Genomic DNA, 17,740 nt, shown 5'->3' with positions numbered 1-17,740 from the left:
AAGATGCTGGGCATCGTGGGTCATGGGTGCCAGGGAAGGGTCGGGCATCAGGGGTCACAGGTGCCAGGGAGGGGCTGGGCGTCAGGGTCCTGGGTGCAAGGATGGAGGTCGGGCATCATGGGATCCGGGTGCAAGGGAGGGGCTGGGCATCAGGGTTCCTGGTGCCAGGGAGGGTCGTGCGTGGAGGGTCCCTGGTGCCAGGGAGGGTCAGGCGTCGAGGGTCCTGGGTGCCAGAGAAAGGGCCAGGCATCAAGGTCCTGGGTGCAAGGATGGAGGCCAAGCGTCATGGGTCCCAAGTGAAAGGGAGGGGCGGGACATCGGGTGTCCCGGGTGCAAGGGAGGGGCTGGGCATCAGGGTTCCTGGTGCCAGGGAGGGTCGGGCGTCGAGGGTCCCGTTTGCCAGGGAAGAGGCCGGGCGTCGGGGCAGTGGGAGCCAGGGAGATCTTGGACGTCGGGAAGAGGTGGGGTGTCTGGGGTCATGGGTGCCAGGGAGGGGGTAGGAGGTCCCAGGTAACAGGGAGGGGGACGGGTGTCTGGGATCCCGAGTGACAGGGAGGGGCTGGGCGTCGGGGGTCACGGGTGCCAGGGAAGGGGTCGGAGGTCTCAGGTGCCAGGGAGGTGCTGGGCATCAGGGGCCCCGGGTGCCAGGGAGGGGCTGGGCATCTGGGGATCGGGGAAGGGGCCGGGCTCTGGGGATCCGTGGTGCCAGGGAGGGGGCCGGATGTCGGGGGTCATGGGTACCAGGGAACGGGTCGGGGTTCTTGGGTGCCAGGGAAGGACAGGGTGTCAACGGTTCCAGGAACCAGGGAAGAGGTTGGGTGTCGTGGGTCCCGGGTGTCCTGGTATGGCCGGGCGTCGGGGGTCCCGGGTGCCAGGGAAGGGGTCCGGGATCCCAGGCAGCTTCCACTGGTTCCGCTTCCTCCCTGTGGGGACCCCCGGGCCCACACACTCACCATGTCGGGGTCCTCAGCTCCTAGGTACCCGGTGACTCCCAGCTTGTGAAGGTGGAGAGCACAGACCCCGACTTGGCTCTTTAGCTTCGCAACAGCGCAGCCCTCTCCTAGGACCTCGCTCTGCCTAGGAACTCTAAGACCACTGTGACGTCAAGATCCCGCGTGATGACATCACCGTGCCTGATTGGACGGGCGCGCCCACAGCGACACAAAAGACTCAGCCAATCAGCATCCTCCAGGGCGTGGCTCCCTAACCGGTCTGTGCTTGGCGTGAATCAGGAGAGGTGGGAAGCAGCCTCCTGCCCTCCTCCTGGGCTCCTCTCCGCGTGGTGCACCTGCCACCCGCTGGGATCACCCCGGGGTCGCCCCATGCTTCTCGCAGGCGGATCCTGGCTGCAGCTGGCGGTCACCTGCTTCAGGTGAGTTAAAATTCTGCTGGCTTAGGGGCTTTCGCTTTGTATTTCTGCTCATTTTTCTGTTGGGCCATTTGTATCATGTTTTAATATTGATTTGAAGAATGCTTAAAGGCATCACATAATTGAATCCTTTTTTTCCCTCCTGTCAATATATGTTTTCCACTCTGCCTACTGACTTTTAAGATCTTCTATTTGTTTCTTGCCAGTGCTTGGTAATCTAGTGGATTTTAAAAATATTGATCTTTCCTGAAAGCTCGTTCAATTCATTTATCAGTTTTTGTTTTTAGATGTTATGGATTCTCTCTAAATAAAGATCTCCAATATACTGAGATTTTATTGCTTAGAAATTGATCTTTACACCTTATTTTTTTTTCTCCAGTAAGAAGCTGGAGACAAAAAAAAAAAAAAAAAAAAAAAAGAAAGAAAGAAAGAAAGAAAGAAAGAAAGAAAGAAATGTACCACAGAATTGAGGATTATTAGGTTCACTAACTGTATGCTAATGCAGACAAGTGCATATGTGAATTTCATATGCCCGAATTTCCAGTATAAACACATTAATTCTATTTGGAATAAATGAGGATGGAATAAAAAAAGATGAATTTGGAGACAGTGGAGTCAGCTGGTTTAGGTTTCTAAAGGGAGAAATCTGTCAATGATCCCGTATTAATTGTGTTGTCTGTTCTAGGATCCTTTTAAACAACCTTGATCAGAGTAAGGAAGCCACAGTTTATTTTTACCAAAAAAATAGTAAGTTTTTTTTTTAATTACATGCTGATTTTTTAAATGCTTTTCAACATTCAATCTAATTGGTCATGTGATTTTCTTGAATTTTTCAACTACCTGGACAATCTACATGGCTTGTTCAAAATGTTACCCCTCTTGCATTTTTCTTCTATCTCACTTGTTATTGAATTTATTTTCATATGTATTTCATTTATTATAAAACTACTAAGGAGATATGGATGTGTTTTTAAAAGACAGGCTTATACATAATTCATATTTCAAGTTCTGATCAATTTGCATTATAATCAATGTAATTCTGGCTTTCTAAAATTGTGAAAATATTCTGTGCTTATTTCTACCTTGGCATGTCTGGGAAATATAAGTGTGTCTGTTTTTTTTTTTTCTTAAATGTTTGGAATATTTTGTATTTCTATAACTTAAATTTTGTTTCTGTAACTTTTTATTGGTTGGTAGTCTTTAAATTGTGATTCAACTTGCTTAGTTTAATGTAGAGTTTTTCTATTTTATATTTGTTATATTGGATTTGGGAAATTTATATTTGTGCTGTGGGAATTTGATTTCTGAAATGTAGTATATTATTATCTCTGGTCAAATTTTACTCCTGAGTTTTACAAAAAATTTTTTCTAGCATCTTGACTAGGCTATATTCTCTGTAAAGACTTGTTTTAATATCTGAAACTGGACAGCAGTGTTACTTTTCCCTGTGTTTCCTGTCGCTCCCCCTCTTCGTGGAGGAGTGACACAGGACCCTGCGCTGTTCTTTCGTCTGCTCGGCCCTCCCGGGGTTTGCTGCTGGTTCTTCCCGGGTTGGCTACCGACCCTTCCACCTCCGTGGAAGGGCGGTTCCCCCTGCCACATTCCCCACTTCCGCGGGGGAGCAGCACACCCCTGGCCGGCTCTCTCGGGGGCTGCACAGGTGTTCCTTCAGATAGATGTTCCTCTTAGATGTTCCTGGTGCATGTTGTCTCTCTCCTCCTTTATAGTCCTCTTCCACCAATCCCAACTCTGCTACCCACACGCTGCTCTCCTCCAATCAGGAGCAGGTCCTGCTGCTTATTGGTTGAACTGGAGGCAGCTGTGTAGAAGCTGTTTCCTCCTCTCCCAGCGCCATATTGTGGGAGAGCAGATGTATAGAATAAGTCTTAATTCCAGTAACTTAGTCTAGTCCGAGTTGCTCCCCACAGTTTCCTTAATTACTTTTACTCATGGTTTATTAATTTTGTTAACATTAAAAAGTATATCCGTGTTTGTGGTACTTTTCAATAAGCATTTCACATTATGGAATTTATACACTATGGAATACTACTCAGTGGTAAAAAAAAAATGAAATCCTGTCTTTTGCAACAACATGGATGCAACTAGAGACCATTATCCCTAGTGAAATAAGCCAGTCCCAAAAAGACAAATACTGTGTTTTCCCTAATCTGTCATAACTAACAGAGCATCTAAATGTAATCTGTAGGAGTGAAATTGACATCTTGAGCTTTGATGACTGTTTACAGCCCTTGTCTCTGTAGTTGAGGAATTTTTTTCTCCTCATACTATTTGTTGAACTCTTTACTCACTGTAGGGTTAATCTTCTGAGTATAAAGAAAACCGAAAAAAAGCATTTCATATCTCCTGTTATCTTTTTGCTTGTCTTTATTTCATGTAATTTCATGATTTTTTTCTTTTCAATTGTTAAAAGGGAATTGCTATGATTGATTTTTAGTATTTTATTCTAATATACTCACTTAAGGCTATAATTTCTGTATCTATCCCAGCCCATGGATTTCCTCTTCTCTTTCCAAACCCTGTGTGTGCAGACCCTGCAGGCCTCCCAGTGTTTCCACTTGCATGTGCATATTGGCTACATGTGTTTCCATTCCTGTGCCTGATACACAGAACAGATTCAATGGAAGCCATATTCACAGTTTTAATTGTGATTTTTCCATTGCTCATAATCTATGTTATGATACTCTCTTGCAATTCTGGGTGGTGGGAGCAAGTCACAGCTCCCCATCATCAGCCAAAAAATCGTGAGGTCAAGCAAGTGATTCTTTACAATGTGCTGTGTTGTTGAGCTCTAATGTTCAGTTAGACAAATGTATTGAAGGCTTTTTTTCTTTTAATGATTTTTCCAATTTCTTAAAAAAAAAACCACAATGGTAAAACTGAAACCAAGGAGAAATCCTGAGGACCTGTCAGAGACAAAGTAAAACAGGGTAATGGGAAGTCCTGAGGTCTTTGGGCACGTTGGCTTTGACAACAACACACACACACACACACACCCACTGAGCACATCTGTACAAAACATTCTGTGTTAGGAGAAGTAGGGTAAGGTCAAGGGATCAGGATACACTTTCATATTGGACCAGCCTCCCTTAAGGCTCACTAGCTTGTCCAGCATCCAGCCCCTGAGGCTGGCCAGACTTTGCTATGAGAGACTGGAGTTAAAAATGCAGTTCCAGCCTGTAGACATGAGGATGCTCCCCACTTGGTTATGCACCTGTGCCACAGACCCCTCACAACTCCTACTTGTCTGCCATCTCCTTATTCTCCTGGATGATGTCTTGGGGATGTTGAATGAAGGTTTTCTTTTTTGCTTTCTTCTTTTCCATTTTGTGCTGTCCTTTGTCTTTCCTTCTTAGATTGCTTCTCCTTGTTTTCAGGTTGCTTTGACCTCCACCCTTAATCTTCACCATTCCCAAATCCCCTTATGGCTTGTCCCTGGATCCGTGGGTGTCAGACACTCCCAGGCACTCTGGAGTTTCATTTTTTCTTTGCAATTACCACTTGCACTGCTTTTTTGTTTCCCCTTGGAAGTCCTAGAGGCATTTTCTTGGGAACCAGCACCATCTCCACCTTCCTCAGCCTTCAGCTTCTCCTTCTGCTTGCTCCTGGGGGCCTTCGTTGCCAACAGGACCCAGGAAGCTCCTGCTTTGCAGCTCCTGCGATCATTCTTGCTGATCTTGGTGATGTCCATGGCCGTTTCTTTCCTGCTTCAGCAACTCCATCAGGACCTTGCCCATCAAGGCCTGCATCTGGTTTTACTCATGGACTAGGTTTTCCCAGGAGGTGGTGGGAACTATTGATTAGAAGGATTGTGCTTCGGAGGCCCATGACCCACTTCTTGGGCTTCTGAGCTGTGGTGCTTCATGCGGCCTCTTTTCTTCTTGCATTGGGAAACATGATCCCTGTTACCTGTTGGGACTGAGTCTGCTGCTTGACATCTAGGGAATCTGGTGTCTAGAGTAGAGGGAACTGGAAGGTTGATGTCTGACCTGGGAGGAGCCTTTGACACCTGAGAACAGGGCAGGATAAGCCTAGGGTTACTCTCTGTAATTCACTCCCTCCCAGTAGGGTTTGAACCCAAGCTGGGGGCTGAGTTGGCCATCTTGGGCCCTTCCCTCCCTGAAGAACTGTTTCTGCTCTTCTCACTATTGTCAGAGCTCCAGGTCTTTGGTTTTGGGGTTCCCTGAGGGAGGGACTCTGGTCCGCTGGTCCTTGGTTTTACCAAGCTTTTGGTCACTGTGTCCTGGACAGGGGCACTCTGGAGTTCCATCACAGGGAATTTTCCCACAGCACCATCACCCCCCATGAAGACTGGCAGTAGGTGGCTGGGGCTCACTTCATTTCTGGACAAGGATATTCAGAGTAGCTTGGTCAGAAGGAAGGAAAATGGACTCTTGTTTGCCTATTTGTCATCTGCATGGCTGTTGCCTCCTATTTCTTGCCTCTGATACTCAGCGAGACTCCTTGTTGGTGCTGGCCCCAGGGACTGTCTTGGTGGGCAGTGGACACTGCATTGGTTTTGATGGCAGGAGCCAAGGTATGTACTGTCAGGATCATGCCTCCATTCACACGCTTTGGGAAGCTCCTGGCCATGTTCTCTGAGGCCCAGGCATTCCTCAGGAAGCTCCCAGCTTAGGCTTGCACAAGGGGTAGCATCTAGACCAGTTGGATTATGATTAGGGCCAGCAAAATCAGAGGGGTTTAATCACCTGGCTCAAAGACAACTAACTGCTCCCTGAAGCTGCTTTGCCTCTTCTGTCAGGGTTCTGGGATCAGGGTCTTTCTTCTGGAAGTGTGGAAGTTGCTGTCCTTGTCACAGAAGACATGATCCAGCTTCATGGCTGCAGGTGTTTCCCCTTCAATGTCTGCCTCCTCTTCACTGCTCCTCTGAGTTCTTCCAAATCAGAATTCGGGTCGTAGGAACTTGGCCACATGGTTACAGAGTTCAATAAATAGGCCCCTTCAGAGCCAATGTGGAGTAGCAGCATGGAACCTGGACTCAACCACCTGGGTTTTCATTCTGCCTCTGTCATTTACTTGTTCCTTAGGTTACTTAATGAATCTCAGTTTTCTCATGTGTAAAATGGAGGCATTAAAAGCTGCAATTCCTAGGATAAATGTGAGAAATAAAGCAGCTAATCTTTCTAAAGTGCTTAAAATAAAGCATACAGGAAAATCTCAATAAGTTTTTGGATCACATTTACTTTACTTGCTATGGAATGTATTAGTGACCATATATATTGAAATACCACCATTGGTGTTGGGATGGAGTGAGGGATGATGTAAGGTATGATAGGGAGAAATGGCTTCTGATCTTATATGACTTGCAGTTATTTGGGGGAAGTTAGGGCTGAAAAAATAACCAACATTGCCATTAGGTAAGTGACATTTGAAGGAGTGATAGTTTTAACATTTAAGAAACTCAGTACTTTGGGTTTTTAAAATAATTTTTAAACTTATAAAAGTTGAGTAAATTTCATGTATTTCACATACGCAGATTTAGGTGCATTGTGATACTTCCTATTCTACCCTCCCTTATCATTCCTTTCTTACTCTTTCTTTTAATTTTTACAATGACTTACTTTCAGTTTATTTTATAATCATAAGCTTAACCCCCCTCTAACACAAGTAGTAACAAGTTACATGTAACAAGCAGTAAGACGGAGAAACAAACAAAACACTGTTCTTCAAAGGTAGAGACAAGAGCTGTAAACAATAATCAAACCACAAAATGTCCATTTCGCTCATATACATTAAATTTTTGTACTCAGTTACCACAGATCATGGAAAACATTTTTCTCATTGGGACTGGTTTATTTCACTAGGTATAATGGATTCCAGTTGCAACCATTTTGTTGCAACCAACAAAATTTCATTGTTTTTTATGGCTAAGTAGCATTCCATAGTTTATATGTACCACATTTTCTTTATATAAACATTGGTTGATGAGCATCTGGGTTGATTCTGTATCTTAGCTACTGCAAATTGAGCTGTATTAAACATAGGGGTTCAGATAAACTCTCTCATATGCTGCTTTCATTTTTTGGGTAAATTCCCAGAAGTGTGATGGCTGGGTCATATGGTAGATTTGTTTTCAGATTTCTGAGGTATCTTCATACTGTCTTCTACAATGGCGGTACCAGTTTACATTCCCAGCTTTCCCCTGATGTCCTCACACATATTTATGGTTTATTGATTTTAATATAGTAGCTGTTCTAATTGTGATGAGGGAAAACTTCATTGTGGTTTTTGTTCTCATTTCCTTGATGGCTATTATCCTGGGTATTTTTCAGGTGTCTGTTGGCCATTTGAATTTCATCCTTTGAAAAATGCCTGATCGTGTCCTTTACCCATTTCTTAACTGGATTGTTTGTTTTCTTTTGATGAGTTTCTTGAGCTCTTTATGGATTCCGGATATTAATCTCTTATCAGTTGCATAGTTTGCAATATTTTCTCCTGTTCTATCGGTTGCTTCTTCACTTTGCTGTGTTTCCTTTGCAGTACAGAAGATTCTTAGCCTGATGTAGTCCTATTTGTTTATTTTTGCTTTTATTGCCTGTGCTTCTGGGTCTTCTCTAAGAAGTCTTTGCCTATGCCAAAATTTCTGCAATGTTCCCTAGTAATTTGCTGGTATCAGGTCATACATAGATTTAGATCCCTGATCCATTTGAGTTGATTTTTGTATAACGTATAAGATAGAGGTCTTGTTTCACATTTCTTCATGTGGAGATTCAATATCATCTTGCAACACTTTGTTGAAGAGACTGGCCTGGGGGCTGGCACTGTGGCATAGCAGGTAAAGCCAATGCCTATGTAGCAGGTAAAGCTAACACCTGCAGTGCCAGCATCCCATATGGGCACCAGTTCGTATCCCAGCTGTTCCATTTCTCATCCAGCTCTCTGCTATGGCCTGGGAGAGCAGTGGAGGATGGCCCAAGCCTTTGGGCCCCTGCACCCTTGTGGGAGTCCCAGAGGAAACTCCTGGCTCCTACCTTCAGATCAGAGCAGCTCTGGCCATTGCAGCCAATTGGGGAGTAAACCAGTAGATGGAAGACCTACCTCTCTCTCTCTCTCTCTCTCTCTCTCTCTCTCCCCCTCCTTCCCTCCCTCCCTCCCTCCCTCCCTCTCCCTCTCCTCTTATATGCAATGCTAAATTTCAAATAAATAAATCTTTTTTAAAAAAGAAAGAGAGAGACGGGCCTTTCTTCAAGGATCAATTTTAGTTCCTTTGTCAAAGATTAGTTAGCTATAGAGGTGTGGATTGATTTCTGGGGTTTCTATTCTGTTCCCTTGGTTATATGTCTATTTTTATGCCTGTACCAGGCTTGTTTTGAACATAAGTGCCTTGCAAGATAACTTGAAGTTTGTTATTGTGATACCTCTGGCTTTTTTTTTCTTGTTTACAATTGCTCTAGCTATCTGGGGTCTCTTGTACTTCCATACAAATTTTAGCGTTGTTTCCTGTAGATCAGAGAAGAATGTCATTGGTACTTTCATTTGGACCACTTTGAGTTTTTTTTTTTTTTTTGCTTATCTGTTTTTAGGATAACTTTGAATATGTAAATTGCTATGGATAGTATGGGCATTTTGATTATGTTAATTCTTCCAATCTACAAGCGTGGAAGGTTCTTCCATTTTTTTGTGTCTTCTTTGATTTCTTGCTTTAATATATTGTAATTTTCATTGTAGAGAACTTTGACATCCTTGGTTGAATTTATTTTAAGGTATTGAAATATTTTGTAGCTTTGTGAATGATACTGATCTTACATGTTCTTTCTCTGCCATGGCATTTTTCTGTGTATACAAAGGGTATTGATATTTGTGTGTTGATTTCATATCTTGCAGCTTTACCAAACTCTCTTAAAAGTTTCAGCAGTCTCTTTTTTTAAGATTTATTTATTTACTTTAAAGTCAGAGTACACAGACAGAGAAGGAGAGGCAGAAAGAGAAAGAGAGAGAGAGAGAGAGAGAAGGAGAGGAAGAGTGAGAGAGTGAGAGGTCTTCCATCTGATAGTTCACTCCCCAGATGGCTGCAACAGCTGGAGCTGCACCAATCTGAAGCCAGGAGCCAGGAGTTTCTTCCGGGACTCCCACATAGGTGCAGGGGCATCTCCTGCTGCTTTCCCAGAACATAGCAGAGACCTGGATTAGAAGTGGAGCAGCTGGGACTAGAACCAGCACCCATATTGGATGCCAGCATGGCAGGCAACGGCTTTACCTGCTATGCCACAGCACCAGCCCTGAGTTTCAGCAGTCTTAGTGGAGTTTATTTTCAGCTACTTGAAAAGGAGATAGAGAAAGAGAAGAGAGAAGGGGAAACAGATCTTTTATTCTCTGGTTCACTTCCTAAATGTCTGCTACAGCCAGGGCTGGTCCTAGCCCAGGCTAGGAGCCAGGACGATGATCTTGTCTCCCAAATGAGTGAAAGATGCACAAGTATTTGGCATCATCTGCTGTCTCCCAGGATTCATTAACAAGGAGCTGAATCAGAAATAGAGTAGCCAGGGGCCGGGGCTGTGGCATAGCAGGTAAAACCACTGCCTGCACTGCTGGAATCCCATATGGGTGCCAGTTTGAGACCTGGCTGCTTTACTTCTGATCCAGTTCTCTGCTGTAGCCTGGGAAAGCAGTGGAAGATGGCCCAAGAGCTTGGGCTCCTGCACCTGTGTGGGAAGACCTGGAGGAAGCTTCTGGCTCCTGGCTTCAGACTGGCCAGGCTCATCCATTGCAGCCATCTGGGGAGTGAACCATTGGATGGAAGACCTCTCTCTCTCTCTCTCTCTCTCTCTCTCTCTGCCTCTCTGTAGCTCTGCCTTTCAAACAATAAATAAATCTTAAAAAAAAAAGAAAGAAAAAGTAGCCAGGACTTCAGTCAGCACTCCAGTATTGGATACAGGTGTCTCTAGTAGTGTCCAGCTTGCTGTGCCACAAGGCCTGTGCCAGAATTCTTTTAACTCTATTTTCTCTCAATTTTTTGAAGTATCCTCAGATATATGTGTGTGTGTAATGTATGTATATATGTGATAGCAAAAGCATATATATATAAACATGTATATTAAGACACTAATACAAAGAACAAGTCATTTCAATATACATCTTTCAAATTAAGAGTCAGAAAACAATTTATCCTCTAATCTAGACAGGTTGGGGTAAATAATAGTAAACCAAACCCTTCTATTCATCGGAAAACATATGCCTCTCTGAAGACTTACATATTTTTAAAAAAATCATGAGGAATTAACATTTAATTTTACAATCTAAATCCTTTGATGGTATTCACAGGGACTGAAAAGACTGAGCCCTTGGATGAATGCTATAATTGCATAGGGACCTTTTGAGAGATGCAGTTAATTTTGAAAATGGCAGTCATGAGCCCCTGGGGTGGGGTGGGGTATAGGTTTCTCTGATGAACTGATAGGTGTATAGTTCCTTGCCTTCATCCCTCTCCATCTTTATATTTGTGAAACCAACATCAAATTTACTGCTCCCACCACACCCACATAAAATGGCAGCAAATGTTTGGCAAACTCTTACAGAAATTCTATTTCAAAAAGAGGGGAATGGAGAGCATAAAGAAGTGACTAGAAATTCAGACCTCAGCAAATGCTGGGTCTTTATTTTTTAAGACTTATTTGAAAAGCAGAGTTACAAAGGGAAGAAGAAGAAGAAGAGAGAGAGAGAGAGAGAGAGAGAGAGAGAGAGGTCTTCCATCTGCTAGTTCACTCCCAGAATTGCCGAAATGCCCAAGGCCCAGACCAGCCAGAGCCAGGAGCCAGGAGTTTCTTTCCAGTCTCGCACGTGGGTGCAGGGGTCAAAGAACTTGGGCCATCCTCAGCACCTTTCACAGATGCAATGGCAGGGAGCAGGATCAGAAGTGGTGCAGCTGGGACATGAACCAGCACCCATAAGGGATGCCAGCACATCAGGCCATGGCCTAACCCACTGAGGCACAGTGCCGGGCTCTGTTGGGCCTTTCTTGATGAAGATTCAGTAGGAGAGAAAAGCAATGTAGAATCCAGGAGTATCAAAATATCAAAATCACTAAAACTAGAGTCCTGATTAGATTAATGTGAGGGTCATCTCTCCAAAGGCTGCCTCAAAGAAAAAGATAAAAACTATGTTTAGCTATTGAAAATAAGACAAAATTAAGTGAAGCTTTATGGATGTACTGGACAGAAGGAAAGATTAATATAAATTTGACTAGTAGCTGGCCCTGTGGTGTAGCAGGTTAAGCTGCCACCTTCAGTGTCGGCATCCCATATTCGCACTGGTTCTAGTCTGGACTGCTCTGCTTCTGATCCAGCTCTCTGCTATGGCCTGGGAAAGCAGTGGAAGATGGCCCAAGTGTTTGAGTCCCTGCACCCATGTGGGAAGACCTGGAGGAAGCTTCTGGCTACTGGCTTTGGATTGGTGCAGCTCCGGCCGTTGTGGCCAGTTGGGGAGTGAACCAGTGGATGAAAGACCTCTCTCTCTGCCTCTCCTTCTCTCTCTGTGTAACTCTGACTTTCAAATAAATAAATAAATCTTAAAAAAGTAATAAATAAAATATAAATTAGACTACATCAAAAAATGAAAATATTATACCAGTATCAAGTCTAGACAGATATGTACTTTAATTTTCCATAATGTTTTTGACTCTGTGACACCTCACAATTTAACAGGCACTTGAGACTGAGCAGCTGTGTCACCATGTAACAAGTAACCACCAGTTACAGTCACTCCTCAATTCCATGGTCACATTCCAGGCTGCACAGGTGCATGCCACCCTGCTTCTCCACCTTCACCCAAGTAATGTGTGGTTCTGAGTACAGTAAACCAATAAATGTAAAATAAAGCTTTAAGGAAACAGCATAATTTAGTGCCAAAATTCTGTGCAGCAAGTAGGGTCAGTCAAGGAAGCCCTTGCCTGGCCACAGGGTTCTCAGACAGACTTCCTCTACCAAGCCTGGCAGCCAGTCCCATGGGGAGGTCAGGCGCAGAAGCCACCAATGAATCAAAGAGCTCAGCACACAGCATGGCAGGTGCTACTTTCTCTGTCCAGTTTGGCTCCGTTGTGTCTCCCGGTGGCATGCTCGCAGCTCCACAGGCCTCTGATCTACCTGGCAGGGCAGTTTCACAGGGGCCAAGTGCTCCTGCCCGCCCCTGTGTAAGAGTGAGTGTGAGGTGAAGCAGTGTTGGCCTACTTGCCACCCTCAGAATCGGGCCCTGTATCTCTGCAGGATGCCTGGGCATAGTGGTCGTCTCACTTCTCACCAAGGCCCCCATGGCCACCCTGTCCCTAACCGGCTGTCACAGCAGCACAGTGACCACCATATCTGCATGGCAGAGAGGCAGGAGCTAAGAGTTCGGGGTTCCCTTCTCTGTGAGTATCCTCCGTGCCCATGTCTCTGCCCTGTAATTTTGCTTCTTACTCCCTAAATGGTTTAATAGTGACTGGGGCAGGACAGAGGAGCAGGGAGCCTGTGGCTTGCAGAGACCCAACCTTGGCATGCACTGATGTTCTAAACGGTCTGTTCATGTCCTCCAGGGGGCACTTCTGGGACCCTTGCTGATCTTCCATCTGATGGTCCACTCTCCAAACGGCCACGATGGCCAGGACTGGGCCATACTGAAGCCAGGAGCCAGAACTGTAATCACTCTAGTATATTAGGATATTTTAACATGAGAAGATAGGATTGCTTTCTGATCTCCTAGATAAGAATGATAATCAAAATGAAAGTATCTACAATGTCTCATTTTGTTTTAAATATTTGTCAAATTCCATATTTAAATATTTGTCAAATCGGTAGTTGTTTTTTTCTTTTTGACAGGCAGAGTTAGACAGTGTGAGAGAGAAACAGAGAGAAAGATCTTCCTCCCATTGGTTTACCCCCGAAATGGCCCATACATCTGGCACGCTGTGCTGATCCGAAGCCAGGAGCCAGGTGCTTCCTCCTGCTCTCCCATGTGAGTGCATGCCCAACCACTTGGGCCATCCTCCACTGCACTCCCGGGTCACAGCAGAGAGCTGGACTGGAAGAGGAGCAACTGGGATAGAATCTGGTGCCCCAACTGGGACTAGAACCCGGGGTGCCGGCGCCATAGACAGAGGATTAGCCTAGTGAGCTGTGGCACCAGCCAAATTGGTAGTTTTTTAAACAGATGCAATATTGTTTGTATACACAATTCTAAAAGCATAATGATATATCCTTCTTCTCACTCTCCCACTCTTCTTCCTTGTATTTTTTCTTTAGTTTTTGAGATAGCATTTTAAATACACTTTACAGTAAAAAAAAAAAAAAAGTCTTAATACTTCACCAAAGAAAATTTTAACAAGTAAAATTCCAAAAGACCCTAGTTTAGTGGGAATATAGTGAATGGTTATAAATAATATTTAAAAATGAAGACATTAAATGAGAAACTAATATGTGTCCTAATTCCTTTACAAAAAGTCTCATGGGAAATCTGTCATTACTTACCAAATATCAGTACAAAAACATCTATTTATATGATCTCTTTAAAAATGGATTGTGTGTAATAAAGTAGAAGTTTTCTCAAGTTTTCTGGACAGTCTCACATAAAAACTGTTTAATAAATTTAAACAGTTTCAACCTTCTTGTAAATTTTAGAAATCGTTAGGCATTCTACACTGTTTCTAGTTAATAATTGCACATACTAAAACTACTGGGGTATTTCCTAGAAAGCTACGCAGAAAGGCCAGGTCCTGGAACTGAGACCCTGTTTCCCGCATGGGAAGAAAGAACTGAGGACCCCACAGATGACAGTTCCTCACGTGCATGAACCCCATACACACAGCACTGCTGCTCCCTAGTGACCACTCTGTCCCCACTGCACAATCGGGGAGATGTGGGGCTGCTGCCACTCAGCTCCCCACAGACTTCTCTGCTAACAGGGAAGGGGCAGGGTTCCTGGGTCCTGGGTGCCAGTCCAGGCCCCACCCGCTAGACCACAAGGAACCCAGGGAAGTGCTGTGCTGACAGCAAGATGGGGCCCAAGGTTCCAGAGATGCCCTCTGGGAGCCTGTGTCCTGCCAACAGGTACCACCAGCTTCCCCTTCCTCCACTCTGGACACGTGGCCACACACACTCACCATTCCCGGGCGTCCAAGATGGGCTGTGTTGTGGGGGACAAGGTCAGAGAACAGCAGATGCCACACTACCTCCGGAGTCTCCCAGCGGCAGAGGCCCCTCCTTGGACCTCTCTCCTCCAGGAATTTGGAACTCTGTGATGTCACAATCCAGTGTGATTATGTGGCAGTGACGTCACTGTGCCTGATTGGACAGCTCACATAGCCATCAGCACACAGGACCCAGAAGACACAACAAATCAGCATCTTTACAGCAGGGACGGGAACTCCAGGCCACTCCAGATGGTAGAGAGGCGAGACCTGGGTTCAGGAGCCAAGGACCTCCTCCAGGGCTGCACCCTTTCACCAGCAGGGTCCTGCCACCTGCTGGGACCCTCCTGCCTCCCCATGGGTCTTCCTGGGAGAATCCCACCTGGAGGCTGCAGTAACCTACTTAGGTGAGTTAGAGATTATTGGCTTTGGTCTTTTTTGTTTTCTTCATATTGCTGACTCATTTCTCTGTGGGGTTTTAATATTAAGAATGTTTACAGATATTACAAACTCAATCCTCTTTTTCATCTCTCCTAGATATTTGTTTTCTAGTCTGCCTCTTGCCCTTTAATATTATTTTCTGTTTGTTTCTTGCTGGTACTTAGTAATTAGTGGATTTTATGCATTAATCTTTTCAGTAATATTGTTAAATTTATGTATCAGTTGTATTTATTATTAGATTTTATGAATTATTTCGGTGCTTAAGTGTCATCCTATATAATTCTTTGTGTATAATTCTTACAATAGAAAGTTGAAAAGAAACAGTGGTGGCTTACGTCCAGGGAAAAGTATTAGTTGTGTTGGTTTTTGTAGGTTTCTTTTAATCTTGATCAGATTGAAGAAGTTACTTTCTGCTTGTTTTCACTGATAAAAGGTTTTTTTATTAGAAGCTGAGTTTTATTAAATATTTTCAACATGTAATCTAAACACTCAGTGATCGTCTTTATGCATTTTTCACCTATTTGGATGGCTGTTTTGGGAATCTTGACAACTCTTGTATTTTTTATTATCTCTTCCTTTTAATTGATCTATTATGTTTTCCTATATCATTTCATTTATTATAATAATACTTTGCCGCCCGGTGAGTCATGGACTGGCTGTTGTGGTTCACTGGGACCAGGAGGCCGGGGCGGGGTCCCAGCCTGGCTCCCTGCCACCCCTTGTGGCCAGGGCAGGGCAGGCTCCCCAGGTGCGCATGGCCTCACCAGGCAGTGGCCAAGATGGGGACGCGCCTTGTGATGGCCTCGTCTGCCACCTGCAGGCATGGGCTCCAAGGCCAAGAAGTGCGTGGTGCTGCCCACAGTGGAGCAGATCCTGGAGGACGTGCACAGGGCACCAGCCCAAGACCCTGTCTTCACCGTGCTGGCCCTGGAAGGTAGGGGGCTCGGGCCAGGGCAGGGCAGGGGTTGGACCCAAGGCCTCAGGAGCGGGAGCTGGGCAGGACCTTGGGTCCCGTGCGTGGCCCTGGGGCCGAGGAAGGCGTTGGTGCCATTAATGGAGGGGGAGAGCGCCGTGGGACAGGGGCCGTGGTGGGGGTCGCAGGGGTTTCCGACCCAGCCTGGGGTGGAGCTGAGAAGTGGGGTGTGCGAAGACAGGGTTCCGCATGCAGGATCGGGGTGGACTCTGTGGTCTCCGCAAGGTGCTCAGCTGTACTGTTTTTTCTCTTTCTTTCTTTTTTGAGAAAGACATTAGAGACAGAGGGAGATCCATCCACTGGTTCACTCCCCAAATGGCTGCAGCAGCTGGAGCTGGGCTGACCAGGAGTCAGGAGCTCCAGCTCCATCCAGGTCTCCCACGTGGGTGCAGGGGCCCAAGCACTTGGGGCATCCTCCACTACTCTCCCAGCGCACAGCAAAGAGCTGGATCAGAAGTGGAGCAGCTGGGACTTGAACTGGCGCCCCTATGGGATGCCAGAGTCCCAGGCAGCAGCTTTACTGCTACACCACAGCGCTGGCCCCGGGAGCCTACTTTTTATAATTAAGTTATACTGGGGCCCTGTGCCTTCGTGGGATCAGGATGGAGCACCTGGCTCTGGCCTGGCCCAGCCCCGGCTGTTGTGGCCATTTGGGGAGTTAACCACAGATAGAGGATCTCTCTCTCCCTCTCTCCCTCTTTCTCTCTCTCTCCCTCCCTCCCTCCTTCCCTATTCCCTCCATCTCTCTCTCTCTCTCTCTCTCTCTCTCTCTCTCTCTCTCTCTCTCTCCCCTCCCATCAGATGAATTAAACAACCCCAGTTGTACTACCACATTCTGTGCCGTGCTCTGTGTGACCCGGGGTTGCTCGGCATCGCCATGGGCTGCTGCCATCTGCCGGAGGTTCTGTGGGACAGGGCACCTGGCGGAACCCGGGCTGAGCTGTGTTTCAGTCACCGGCTGCCTTTTGTCTGTCGCGAGTCTCCTGTAGTGAGCAGGTGTCTGGCCGAGGTTCGAGGCCAGGTTCCTGGCCATGGCCAGGGAGGAGCTGGTGGCTGTAGTGCCACAGGAGTGGACCCACTCCCTCCTTTCAGCAAAACGTGTTTGCTGACCAGGTGGGGCCAGGCTGCCTGTCTTCCTGCTGCTGCTCCAGCCCTGGACCACATGGGAGGTCATGGACCATATGTGTGTGGGGGGTTCGTGGACCATGTGTGTGTTTGTATGGGGTTGTGGGCCATGTGTGTGTGTGGATCATGGACCACGTGTGTGGGGTCGTGGACCACATGTGTGGGGTCCTGGACCAGGTGTGTGGGGGGGTCGTGGACCGCATGGGGGGATTGTAGACCATGTGGGTGTTGGGGGGTCATGGACCACGTGTGTCGGCACACTGCTGTCCCATTGCTGCCTCTGAGGGTCACGGCCACGCTCCCCCACAACCCCCCATGCAGTCTCGCTTTGCTTGGGGTGCATCTTCCTAGGAATTGCCACAGCCCATTTGGCAAAAAACCAAATTGCATTCTGCCTTGGGCTGACCTGGGCTCTTCTTCCCTGGCCTGGGCGCCAGCTGGGCTGTGTGGGTGCCCAGGACCGGCTCCCCCCACAATGGGCCCTGTCCATCTCTTGGGGCCACCCTTAGCCCTGGCCCTCCTCAGGGACAGGGCCCTGAGAGGGGCCGGGTCTGTGGCATGGAGGGCGAAGCCGCCGCCTGTGATCTGGGCTGCTCGGCATCTGATCCGGTTCCCTGCTGGCGGCAGCCGGCAGCCCTGGTGTGGGCCCTGCTGTTTCCATCATTGCTGAGGAGAGCATTTCTAGAACAATGTGAGA

At 46.4% G+C, this 17,740-nt stretch overlaps 1 protein-coding gene and 1 long non-coding RNA gene across 3 annotated transcripts in view; one reads left to right on the top strand and one right to left on the bottom strand.

The window, feature by feature from the left end:
• LOC138847844 (uncharacterized) overlaps nucleotides 1–1,734 on the bottom strand; it is a 46,192-nt gene extending 44,458 nt beyond the window's left edge. The window contains exon 1 of the long non-coding RNA XR_011385762.1: nucleotides 954–1,734. This is a non-coding gene — a long non-coding RNA (uncharacterized lncRNA). The remainder of the gene's footprint in view (nucleotides 1–953) is intronic.
• Nucleotides 1–17,740, top strand: part of LOC100355262 (L-lactate dehydrogenase A chain) — a 591,718-nt gene that overhangs the window by 360,157 nt on the left and 213,821 nt on the right. The window lies entirely within an intron of this gene.

Source organism: Oryctolagus cuniculus, assembly GCF_964237555.1.
Source record: "Oryctolagus cuniculus chromosome 17 unlocalized genomic scaffold, mOryCun1.1 SUPER_17_unloc_1, whole genome shotgun sequence".
Lineage (NCBI taxonomy): Eukaryota > Metazoa > Chordata > Mammalia > Lagomorpha > Leporidae > Oryctolagus > Oryctolagus cuniculus.
The sequence above is the reverse complement of the archived record's forward strand: the minus strand, read 5'-3'. Positions and strand labels throughout refer to the sequence as shown.